This window comes from Pongo abelii, chromosome 2 (assembly GCF_028885655.2).
Source record: "Pongo abelii isolate AG06213 chromosome 2, NHGRI_mPonAbe1-v2.0_pri, whole genome shotgun sequence".
Classification (NCBI taxonomy): Eukaryota; Metazoa; Chordata; class Mammalia; order Primates; family Hominidae; genus Pongo; species Pongo abelii.
Window position 1 is genome coordinate 206,090,244 of NC_085928.1, and position 10,832 is coordinate 206,101,075.

Here is a 10,832-nt window from a genome sequence, read left to right on the forward strand (position 1 = left end):
CTCCGCAGATGAGGCTACTGCCTCACAACAGCCTCCACAGGCACAGCTCCATCGTTACAATGGCCTCTTTAGACCCAGTTCCTGCCTCCCAGGCTTCTCTCCAGGCCCTGAACTTTCTCAAGTCGACCTCACCAGGCCCAGCTCCTGCCACTCGTTGGCCTCCCAAGGGCCAGCTTTTGCCTCACGGCCACCTTCCAAGACCCAGCTCCTGTTGTACAGTGGCCTCTTGAGGCCCATCTTCTGACTCCGGGCAGCCCGTACAGGCCCAGCTCCTGCCTTACAATGGCCTCTTTAGTCCCAGCTCCTGCCTCTTTGCAGGAGGCCCAAATGTCCTCAAGTCCAGGCCACAAAATCCAGGGCCAAAATGTCCACAAGTCGGCCTCTCAAGGCCCAGCTCCTGCCTTTCGTTGGCATCTCCAGGCCCAGCTGCTGCCCCCAGGTGGCCTCTACAGGCCGTGCTCTTTCTTCTGACTGTGTCTGGAGGTCCAACTCCTGCCTCAGAACAACCTCTTTTGGCTCAGCTCCTGCCCAGCTCCTAGTGGCCTTTGTAGGCCCAAAACTGCCTCAAGTCAAGCTTTCCAGGCCCACCTTTTGCCTCCCAATGGCCTGGACAGGCCCAGCTCCTGCGTGACAATGGCCTCTCCAGGCCCAGCTTTTGCCTCACAGAAGCCTTCCCCAAACAAGGTCCTACCTGCCTCCCAGCAGCCTCAACAGGCCCAGATCCTGCTTCACACTAATCTCATTAGGCCCAGCTCATACCTCACCGTGACCTGTCCAGGCCCAGCTCCTGCCTCTCGACAGGCTGTCCATGCCCGAAACTTCCTCAAGTCGGCCTCTCGAGGCACAGCTCCTGCCTAACATTGGCCTCTTTAGGCACAGCTCGTGCCTTGGTGGCCTCTCCAGGCCCAGCTCCTGCATCCCAGCACCTTCTCTAGACCGAGAACTTTCTCAAGTCTGCCATTCCAGACCCAACTCGTGCCTTCCGTCAGCATCTACAGGCTCAACCTCTGCCTCACAGCACATTTTCCCAGCCCAGCATGTGCCTCACCGCAACCCCCTAGGCCAAGCTCCTGCCTTTCAGCAGCCTCTACAGGCCCCACTCCTACCTCAATGGCCTCTCTAGGGCAAACTTATGCCTCACAGTGGCCATTCTGGCCCAGCTTTTGCCTTTTGGCAGCATCTCCAGAACCAGAACTTCCTCAAGTGGGCCTCTCCAGGCCCCGCTTTTCCTCCCAGTGGCCTCTGCAGGCCCAGACTGTTGTCAAGTCGGCCTATCCAGGGTCAGCTCCTGCTTCCCGGCGGCCTCTGCAGGCCCAGGTCGTCCTCAAGTCGGCCTCCCCAGGCCCAGCTCCAGCCTCTTGGCGGCCTCTCCGGGTGCAAAAGTTCCTCGAGTCAGCCTCTCCAGACCCAGCTCCTCCTGCCTCCCAGTGGCCTCTTTCAGCCCAGCCCAGCTCATGCCTCCTGGTGGCCTTCCCAGGCCCCACTTTTGACTTTTGGCGGCCTCTGCAGGCCCGAATTTGACCTCCAGTCAGCCTCTCCAGGCCCGGCCTCCTGCCTCTCGAAGGCCTACACAGGCCCAGCCTCTGCCTCACAGCAGACTATCCACGCCCATCTAGCCCTCGCCTCACTGCGGCCTCCCCAGTCCAAAGCTCCTGCCTCTCAGCCGCTTCGGCAGGCCCAGCTCCCGCCTGCCAGTGGCCTCTTCAGGCCCATGGGGCTCATTCCTCACAATGGCCTTTCCAGGCCCAGTTTTTCCCTTCCGGCGGCCTCTGCGGGCCCAGAACCTCCTCAAGTTGGCCTCTCCAGACCCACTTGCAGCCTCCTGGCGTCCTCTCTAGGCCCAGTTCTTCCTCCCGGCTGCGTCTCCAGGCCCGACTCCGGCCTCCCAACAACTCTTTGGACTCAGCTCCCGCCCAGCTCCCGGCGGCCCTGGTAGGCCCACAACTTCCTGAAGCCAAGCTCCCCAGGCCCAGCTCAGGCCTCACGGTGGCCTCTCCAGGCTCAGCTCCTGCCCTCCGACGGCGTCTCCAGGCTCCAAACGGCGTCCGGTCGGTGGGCTCCTCCTGGCCCAGCTTGGGCCTCCCGGCAACCTCTGCAGGCCCAGGTCGTCCTGAAGTCGGCCTCTCCAGGCCCAGCTCCGGCCTCCCAGCAAGCAAGCTCTTTTGGCTCAGCTCCTGCCCAGCTCCCGCTGGCCTTTGTAGGCCCCGAACTTTCTCCAGCCAAGCTCTTCAGGCCCACCTCCTGCCTCCCGGTGCCTGAACTGGCCCAGTTCTGGCTGAAGAACAGCTTCTGCAGGCCCCGCTCTTGCCTCCCAGGGGCCTCTCCAGGCCCGGCTCTCGACCCACGGCGGCCTCCCGGGGCCAACTCCCTGCCTGCCTCCCGGCAGCCTGCGAGCGGCCCAGCTCCTCCCTCATGGTGGCCTGTTGAGGCCCAACTCATGCCTTTGGCACCCTGCCCAGAGGCGTGAGCCCCTGCCTCACACTGGCCTCTCTCACGCTGAGAGAGGTCCTCTCTCACGCTAGGACTTCTCTCAGCGTGAGAGAGGACCTGTGAGAGGACCTCTCTCAGGGTGAGAGGACCCCTCTCAGCGTGAGAGAGGACCATCTCAGAGGACCTCTCTCACGCTGAGAGAGGACCTCTCTCACGCTGAGAGAGGACCTCTCTCACGCTGAGAGAGGACCTCTCTCACGCTGAGAGAGGACCTCTCTCACGCTGAGAGAGGACCCCTCTCAGAGGACCTCTCTCACACTGAGAGAGGTCCTATCTCACGCTGGCCTGTTGAGGCCCAATTCATGCCTCTGGCACCCTGCCTAGAGGCGTGAGCCCCTGCCTCACACTGGCCTCTCTGACGCTGAGGTTCTCTCTCATGCTAGGACTTCTCTCAGCGTGAGAGAGGACATGTTAGAGGACCTCTCAGCGTGAGAGAGGACCTCTTTCAGCGTGAGAATGGACCTCTCTCAACGTGAGAGAGGACCCCTCTCAGAGGACCTCTCTCAGCGTGAGAGAGGACCCCTCTCAGAGGACCTCTCAGCGTGAGAGAGGACCCCTCTCAGAGGGCCTCTCTCACGCTGGCCTGTTGAGGCCCAACTCATGCCTCTGGCACCCTGCCCAGAGGCGTGAGCCCCTGCCTCACACTGGCCTCTCTCACGCTGAGAGAGGTCCTCCCTCACGCTAGCTTGTTGAGGCCCAGCTCATGACTCTGGTGGCCTCTCCAGGTCCAGTCCCTGCCTGTTGGCTGGCGGCTTCTAGAGGCCCAGCCTCTACCTCAACAGTGGGCCCTCCAGGCCCACCTCTTGCCTCGCCGTGGCCTCCTCGGGCCAGGCTCCCGCCTCGGGACGGCCTCCACAGGCCCAGCTCCTGCCTCGCCGAGGCCCTCTGGAGGCCAAGCTCAGGCGTCACGGCAGCCTCTCCCGGCCTGGCGTTTGCTCCTTTGCATGCGCTCCAGGCCCTGCACTTCCTCCAGTCGGCCTCTCCAGGCCCAGCTCTTCCTCCCTGCGGCCTCTGCAGGCCCAGACTGTCGTCAAGTCGGCCTGTCCTGCCTCCCGGCGGACTCTGCAAGCCTGGGGTGGCCAACTTGAGGACGACTTGGGCCTGTAGAGGCGGCTGGGAGGAAGAGCTGGGCCTGGAGAGGCTGACTGGAGGAAGTGCAGGGTCTGGAGCGCATGCAAGGGAGCAAACGCCAGGCCGGGAGAGGCCGCCGTGACGCATGAGCTTGGCCTCCGGAGGGCCTCGGTGAGGCAGGGGCTGGGCCTGGAGAGGCCACCAGAGTCATGAGCTGGGCCTCAACAGGCCAGCGTGATGGAGGACCTCTCTCAGCGTGAGAGAGGCCAGTGTGAGGCAGGGGCTCACGCCTCTGGGCAGGGTGCCAGAGGCATGAGTTGGGCCTGAACAGGCCACCGTGAGGGAGGAGCTGGGCTGCACACGGGCTGCCAGGAGGCAGGCAGGGACTTGGTCCCGGGAGGCCGCCGTGGGGCGACAGCTGGGTCTGGAGAGGCCCCTGGGAGGCAACAGCAGGGCCTGCAGAGGCTCCTCTCCAGCCAGAGGTGGGCCTGTACAGGCCACCGGGAGGCAGGACATGGGCCTGAAGAGCTTGGCTGCAGAAACTTCGGGGCCTACAAACGCCAGCAGGAGCTGAGCCAAAAGAGCTTCCTTGCTGGGAGTCAGGAGCTGGGCTGGGAGACGCAGCCAGGAGGAACAGCTGGGCCTGCAGAGGCTGCGATGAGGGAGGCAGAGGCTGGGCCTCCTCAAGTCGGCCTCTCCAGACCCACTTGCAGGCTCCCGGCATCCTCTCTGGGCCCAGTTCTTCCTCCCGGCTGCGTCTCCAGGCCAAACTCCGGCCTCCCAACAACCTCTTTGGACTCAGCTCCTGCGCAGCTCCCGGCGGCCCTGGTAGGCCCACAACTTCCTGAAGCCAAGCTCCCCAGGCCCAGCTCAGGCCTCACGGTGGCCTCTCCAGGCTCAGCTCCTGCCCTCCGACGGCGTCTCCAGGCTCCAAACGGCGTCGGGTCGGTGGGCTCCTCCTGGCCCAGCTTGGGCCTCCCGGCAACCTCTGCAGGCCCAGGTCGTCCTGAAGTCGGCCTCTCCAGGCCCAGCTCCGGCCTCCCAGCAAGCAAGCTCTTTTGGCTCAGCTCCTGCCCAGCTCCCACTGGCCTTTGTAGGCCCCGAACTTTCTCCAGCCAAGCTCTTCGGGCCCACCTCCTGCCTCCCGGTGCCTGAACTGGCCCAGTTCTGGCTGAAGAACAGCTTCTGCAGGCCCCGCTCTTGCCTCCCAGGGGCCTCTCCAGGCCCGGCTCTCGACCCACGGCGGCCTCCCGGGGCCAACTCCCTGCCTGCCTCCCGGCAGCCTGCGAGTGGCCCAGCTCCTCCCTCATGGTGGCCTGTTGAGGCCCAACTCATGCCTTTGGCACCCTGCCCAGAGGCGTGAGCCCCTGCCTCACACTGGCCTCTCTCACGCTAGGACTTCTCTTAGCGTGAGAGAGGACCTGTGAGAGGACCTCTCTCAGCATGAGAGAGGACCTGTGAGAGGACCTCTCTCAGGGTGAGAGAGGACCCCTCTCAGCATGAGAAAGGACCCTCTCAGAGGACCTCTCTCACGCTGAGAGAGGACTCTTCTCAGAGGACCTCTCTCACACTGAGAGAGGTCCTCCCTCACACTGGCCTGTTGAGGCCCAATTCATGCCTCTGGCACCCTGCCCAGAGGCGTGAGCCCCTGCCTCACACTGGCCTCTCTTACAGTGAGAGAGGTCCTCTCTCACGCAAGGACTTCTCTCAGCGTGAGAGAGGACCTCAGCGTGAGAGAGGACCTCAGCGTGAGAGAGGACCTGTGAGAGGACCTCTCTCAGTGTGAGAGAGGACCTCTCTCAGAGGACCTCCCTCACGCTGGCCTGTTGAGGCCCAATTCATGCCTCTGGCACCCTGCCCAGAGGCGTGAGCCCCTGCCACACACTGGCCTCGCTCACGCTGAGGTCCTCTCTCACGCTAGGACTTTTCTCAGCGTGAGAGACCACCTCTCTCAGCGTGAGAGAGGACATGTTAGAGGACCTCTCAGCGTGAGAGAGGACCTCTTTCAGCGTGAGAAGGGATCTCTCTCAGTGTGAGAGAGGACCCCTCTCAGAGGACCTCTCTCAGCATGAGAGAGGACCCCTCTCAGAGGACCTCTCAGCGTGAGAGAGGACCCCTCTCAGAGGACCTCTCAGCGTGAGAGAGGACCCCTCTCAGAGGGCCTCTCTCACGCTGGCCTGTTGAGGCGCAACTCATGCCTCTGGCACCCTGCCCAGAGGCGTGAGCCCCTGCCTCACACTGGCGTCTCTCACGCTGAGAGAGGTCCTCCCTCACGCTAGCTTGTTGAGGCCCAGCTCATGACTCTGGTGGCCTCTCCAGGCCCAGTCCCTGCCTGTTGGCTGGCGGCTTCTAGAGGCCCAGCCTCTACCTCAACAGTGGGCCCTCCAGGCCCATCTCTTGCCTCGCCGTGGCCTCCTTGGGCCAGGCTCCCGCCTCGGGACGGCCTCCACAGGCCCAGCTCCTGCCTCGCGGAGGCCCTCCGGAGGCCAAGCTCATACGTCACGGCGGCCTCTCCCAGCCTGGCGTTTGCTCCTTTGCAAGTGCTCCAGGCCCTGCACTTCCTCCAGTCGGCCTCTCCAGGCCCAGCTCTTCCTCCCGGCAGCCTCTACAGGCCCAGACTGTCATCAAGTCGGCCTGTCCTGCCTCCTGGCAGCCTCTGCAGGCCCAGACTGTCATCAAGTCGGCCTGTCCTGCCTCCCAGCGGCCTCTGCAGGCCCGGGGTGGCCAACTTGAGGACGACTTGGGCCTGTAGAGGCGGCTGGGAGGAAGAGCTGGGCCTGGAGAGGCCGACTGGAGGAAGTGCAGGGTCTGGAGCGCATGCAAGGGAGCAAACACCAGGCCGGGAGAGGCCGCCGTGACGCATGAGCTTGGCCTCTGGAGGGCCTCGGCGAGGCAGGGGCTGGGCCTGGAGAGGCCACCAGAGTCATGAGCTGGGCCTCAACAGGCCAGCGTGATGGAGGACCTCTCTCAGCGTGAGAGAGGGCAGTGTGAGGCAGGGGCTCACGCCTCTAGGCAGGGTGCCAGAGGCATGAGTTGGGCCTGAACAGGCCACCGTGAGGGAGGAGCTGGGCTGCACGCGGGCTGCCAGGAGGCAGGCAGGGACTTGGTCCCGGGAGGCCGCCGTGGGGCGACAGCTGGGTCTGAAGAGGCCCCTGGGAGGCAACAGCGGGGCCTGCAGAGGCTCTTCTCCAGCCAGAGCTGGGCCTGTACAGGCCACCGGGAGGCAGGACGTGGGCCTGAAGAGCTTGGCTGCAGAAACTTCGGGGCCTACAAACGCCAGCAGGAGCTGAGCCAAAAGAGCTTCCTTGCTGGGAGTCAGGAGCTGGGCTGGGAGACGCAGCCAGGAGGAACAGCTGGGCCTGCAGAGGCCACCATGAGGGAGGCAGAGGCTGGGCCTCCTCAAGTCGGCCTCTCCAGACCCACTTGCAGCCTCCCGGCATCCTCTCTGGGCCCAGTTCTTCCTCCCGGCTGCGTCTCCAGGCCCGATTCCGGCCTCCCAACAACCTCTTTGGACTCAGCTCCCGCCCAGCTCCCGGCGGCCCTGGTAGGCCCACAACTTCCTGAAGCCAAGCTCCCCAGGCCCAGCTCAGGCCTCACGGTGGCCTCTCCAGGCTCAGCTCCTGCCCTCCGACGGCGTCTCCAGGCTCCAAACGGCGTCGGGTCGGTGGGCTCCTCCTGGCCCAGCTTGGGCCTCCCGGCAACCTCTGCAGGCCCAGGTCATCCTGAAGTCGGCCTCTCCAGGCCCAGCTCCGGCCTCCCAGCAAGCAAGCTCTTTTGGCTCAGCTCCTGCCCAGCTTCCGCTGGCCTTTGTAGGCCCCGAACTTTCTCCAGCCAAGCTCTTCAGGCCCACCTCCTGCCTCCCGGTGCCTGAACTGGCCCAGTCCTGGCTGGAGAACAGCCTCTGCAGGCCCCGCTCTTGCCTCCCCAGGGGCCTCTCCAGGCCCGGCTCTCGACCCACGGCGGCCTCCCGGGGCCAACTCCCTGCCTGCCTCCCGGCATCCTGCGAGCGGCCCAGCTCCTCCCTCATGGTGGCCTGTTGAGGCCCAACTCATGCTTTTGGCACCCTGCCCAGAGGCGTGAGCCCCTGCCTCACACTGGCCTCTCTCACGCTAGGACTTCTCTCAGTGTGAGAGAGGATCTCAGCGTGAGAGAGGACCTGTGAGAGGACCTCTCTCAGCGTGAGAGAGTGCCCTCTCAGAGGACCTCTCACGCTGAGAGAGGACCCCTCTCAGAGGATCTCTCTCACGCTGAGAGAGGTCCTCCCTCACGCTGGCCTGTTGAGGCCCAATTCATGTCTCTGGCACCCTGCCCAGAGGCGTGGGCCCCTGCCTCACACTGGCCTCTCTCAGTGTGAGAGAGGATGTGTTAGAGGACCTCTCAGTGTGAGAGAGGACCTCTTTCAGCGTGAGAAGGGACCTCTCTCAGCGTGAGAGAGGACCCCTCTCAGAGGACCTCCCTCAGCGTGAGAGAGGACCCCTCTCAGAGGACCTCTCTCAGCGTGAGAGAGGACCCCTCTAAGAGGACCTCTCAGTGTGAGAGAGGACCCCTCTCAGAGGGCCTCTCTCACGCTGGCCTGTTGAGGCCCAACTCATGCCTCTGGCACCCTGCCCAGAGGCGTGAGCCCCTGCCTCACACTGGCCTCTCTCACGCTAGGACTTCTCTCAGTGTGAGAGAGGATCTCAGCGTGAGAGAGGACCTGTGAGAGGACCTCTCTCAGCGTGAGAGAGTGCCCTCTCAGAGGACCTCTCACGCTGAGAGAGGACCCCTCTCAGAGGATCTCTCTCACACTGAGAGAGGTCCTCCCTCACGCTGGCCTGTTGAGGCCCAATTCATGTCTCTGGCACCCTGCCCAGAGGCGTGGGCCCCTGCCTCACACTGGCCTCTCTCAGTGTGAGAGAGGATGTGTTAGAGGACCTCTCAGTGTGAGAGAGGACCTCTTTCAGCGTGAGAAGGGACCTCTCTCACCGTGAGAGAGGACCCCTCTCAGAGGACCTCTCTCACGCTGGCCTGTTGAGGCCCAACTCATGCCTCTGGCACCCTGCCCAGAGGCGTGAGCCCCTGCCTCACACTGGCCTCTTTCACGCTGAGAGAGGTCCTCTCTCACGGTAGGACTTCTCAGTGTGAAAGAGGACCTCAGCGTGAGAGAGGACCTGTCAGAGGACCTCTCTCAGCGTGAGAGAGGACCTCTTTCAGCGTGAGAAAGGACCTCTCTCAGCGTGAGAGAGGACCCCTCTCAGAGGACCTCTCTCACGCTGAGAGAGGTCCTCCCTCACGCTAGCTTGTTGAGGCCCAGCTCATGACTCTGGTGGCCTCTCCAGGCCCAGCCCCTGCCTGTTGGCTGGCGGCTTCTAGAGGCCCAGCCTCTACCTCAACAGTGGGCCCTCCCGGCCCACCTGTTGCCTCGCTGTGGCCTCCTCGGGCCAGGCTCCCGCCTCAGGGCGGCCTCCGCAGGCCCAGCCCCTGCCTCGCCGAGGCCCTCCGGAGGCCAAGCTCATGCGTCATGGCGGCCTCTCCCGGCCTGGTGTTTGCTCCTTTGCATGCGCTCCAGGCCCTGCACTTCCTCCAGTCGGCCTCTCCAGGCCCAGCTCTTCCTCCCCGTGGCCTCTGCAGGCCCAGACTGTCGTCAAGTCGTCCTGTCCTGCCTCCTGGCGGCCTCTCCAGGCCTGGGGTGGCCAACTTGAGGACGACTTGGGCCTGTAGAGGCCGCTGGGAGGAAGACCTGGGCCTGGAGAGGCTGACTGGAGGAAGTGCAGGGTCTGGAGCGCATGCAAGGGAGCAAACGCCAGGCCGGGAGAGGCCGCCGTGACGCATGAGCTTGGCCTCTGGAGGGCCTCCGCGAGGCAGGGGCTGGGCCTGGAGAGGCCACCAGAGTCGTGAGCTGGGCCTCAACAGGCCAGCGTGATGGAGGACCTCTCTCAGCGTGAGAGAGGCCAGTGTGAGGCAGGGGCTGACACCACTGGGCAGGGTGCCAGAGGCATGAGTTGGGCCTGAACAGGCCACCGTGAGGGAGGAGCTGGGCTGCACACAGGCTGCCGGGAGGCAGGCAGGGACTTGGTCCCGGGAGGCCACCGTGGGACGACAGCTGGGTCTGGAGAGGCCCCTGGGAGGCAACAGCGGGGCCTGCAGAGGCTCTTCTCCAGCCAGAGCTGGGCCTGTACAGGCCACCGGGAGGCAGGACGTGGGCCTGAAGAGCTTGGCTGCAGAAACTTCGGGGCCTACAAACGCCAGCAGGAGCTGAGCCAAAAGAGCTTGCTTGCTGGGAGTCAGGAGCTGGGCTGGGAGACGCAGCCAGGAGGAACAGCTGGGCCTGCAGAGGCTGCCATGAGGGAGGCAGAGGCTGGGCCTCCTCAAGTCGGCCTCTCCAGACCCACTTGCAGGCTCCCGGCATCCTCTCTGGGCCCAGTTCTTCCTCCCGGCTGCGTCTCCAGGCCCGACTCCAGCCTCCCAACAACCTCTTTGGACTCAGCTCCCGCCCAGCTCCCGGCAGCCCTGGTAGGCCCACAACTTCCTGAAGCCAAGCTCCCCAGGCCCAGCTCAGGCCTCACGGTGGCCTCGCCAGGCTCAGCTCCTGCCCTCCGAAACCGTCTCCAGGCCCCAAACGGTGTCCTGTTGGTGGGCTCCTCTAGGCCCAGCTTGGGCCTCCCAGCGGCCTCTGCAGGCCCAAATCGTCCTGAAGTCGGCCTCTCCAGGCCCAGCTCTGGCCTCCCGGCGGCCTCTCCAGGCGCAACGCGTCCTCAATGAGGGCCCCTCCGGTGCCAGCTCCTGCCTGCCGTTGGCCTCTACAGGCCCGGCCTCTACCTCACAGTGGGCCCTCCAGGCCCACCTGTTGCCTGGCGCCGTGGCCTCCTCGGGCCAGGCTCCCACCTTGGGGCGGCCTCAGCAGGCCCAGCTCCTGCCTCCCGGACGCCAAGCTGGGACGTCACGGTGGCATTTCGCGGCCTAGCGTTTGCTCCTTTGCATCCGCTCCAGGCACTGGACTTCCTCCAGTCGGCCTCTCCAGGCCCAGCTCTTCCTCCTGGCGGCCTCTGCAGGCCCAGACTGCCCTTGAGTCGGTCTCTCCAGGGCCAGCTCCGGCCTCCCGGCAGCCTCTGCAGACCCAAGTCATCCTCAAGTTGGCCTGGAAGTGGGCCTGGAAGAGCTGCAAGTCAGCCTGCCCGGGCCCAGCTCTGTCCTCTCGGCAGCCTCTCCAGGTGCAAAACTTCCTCAAGTCAAGGCCGGTCGTGGTGGCTCACGCCTGTAATCCCAGCACTTTGGGAGGTCGAGGCGGGCGG

At 64.7% G+C, this 10,832-nt stretch overlaps 3 pseudogenes; 2 read left to right on the top strand and 1 right to left on the bottom strand.

The window, feature by feature from the left end:
- Positions 1–252: 252 nt before the first annotated feature.
- LOC129058304 (putative uncharacterized protein FLJ44672) lies at positions 253–3,350 on the top strand (annotated as a pseudogene).
- On the top strand, positions 3,194–8,837 carry LOC134761097 (putative uncharacterized protein FLJ46235; annotated as a pseudogene).
- LOC134761098 (putative uncharacterized protein FLJ46235) lies at positions 8,695–10,364 on the bottom strand (annotated as a pseudogene).
- Between the last annotated feature and the right edge of the window lie 468 nt (positions 10,365–10,832).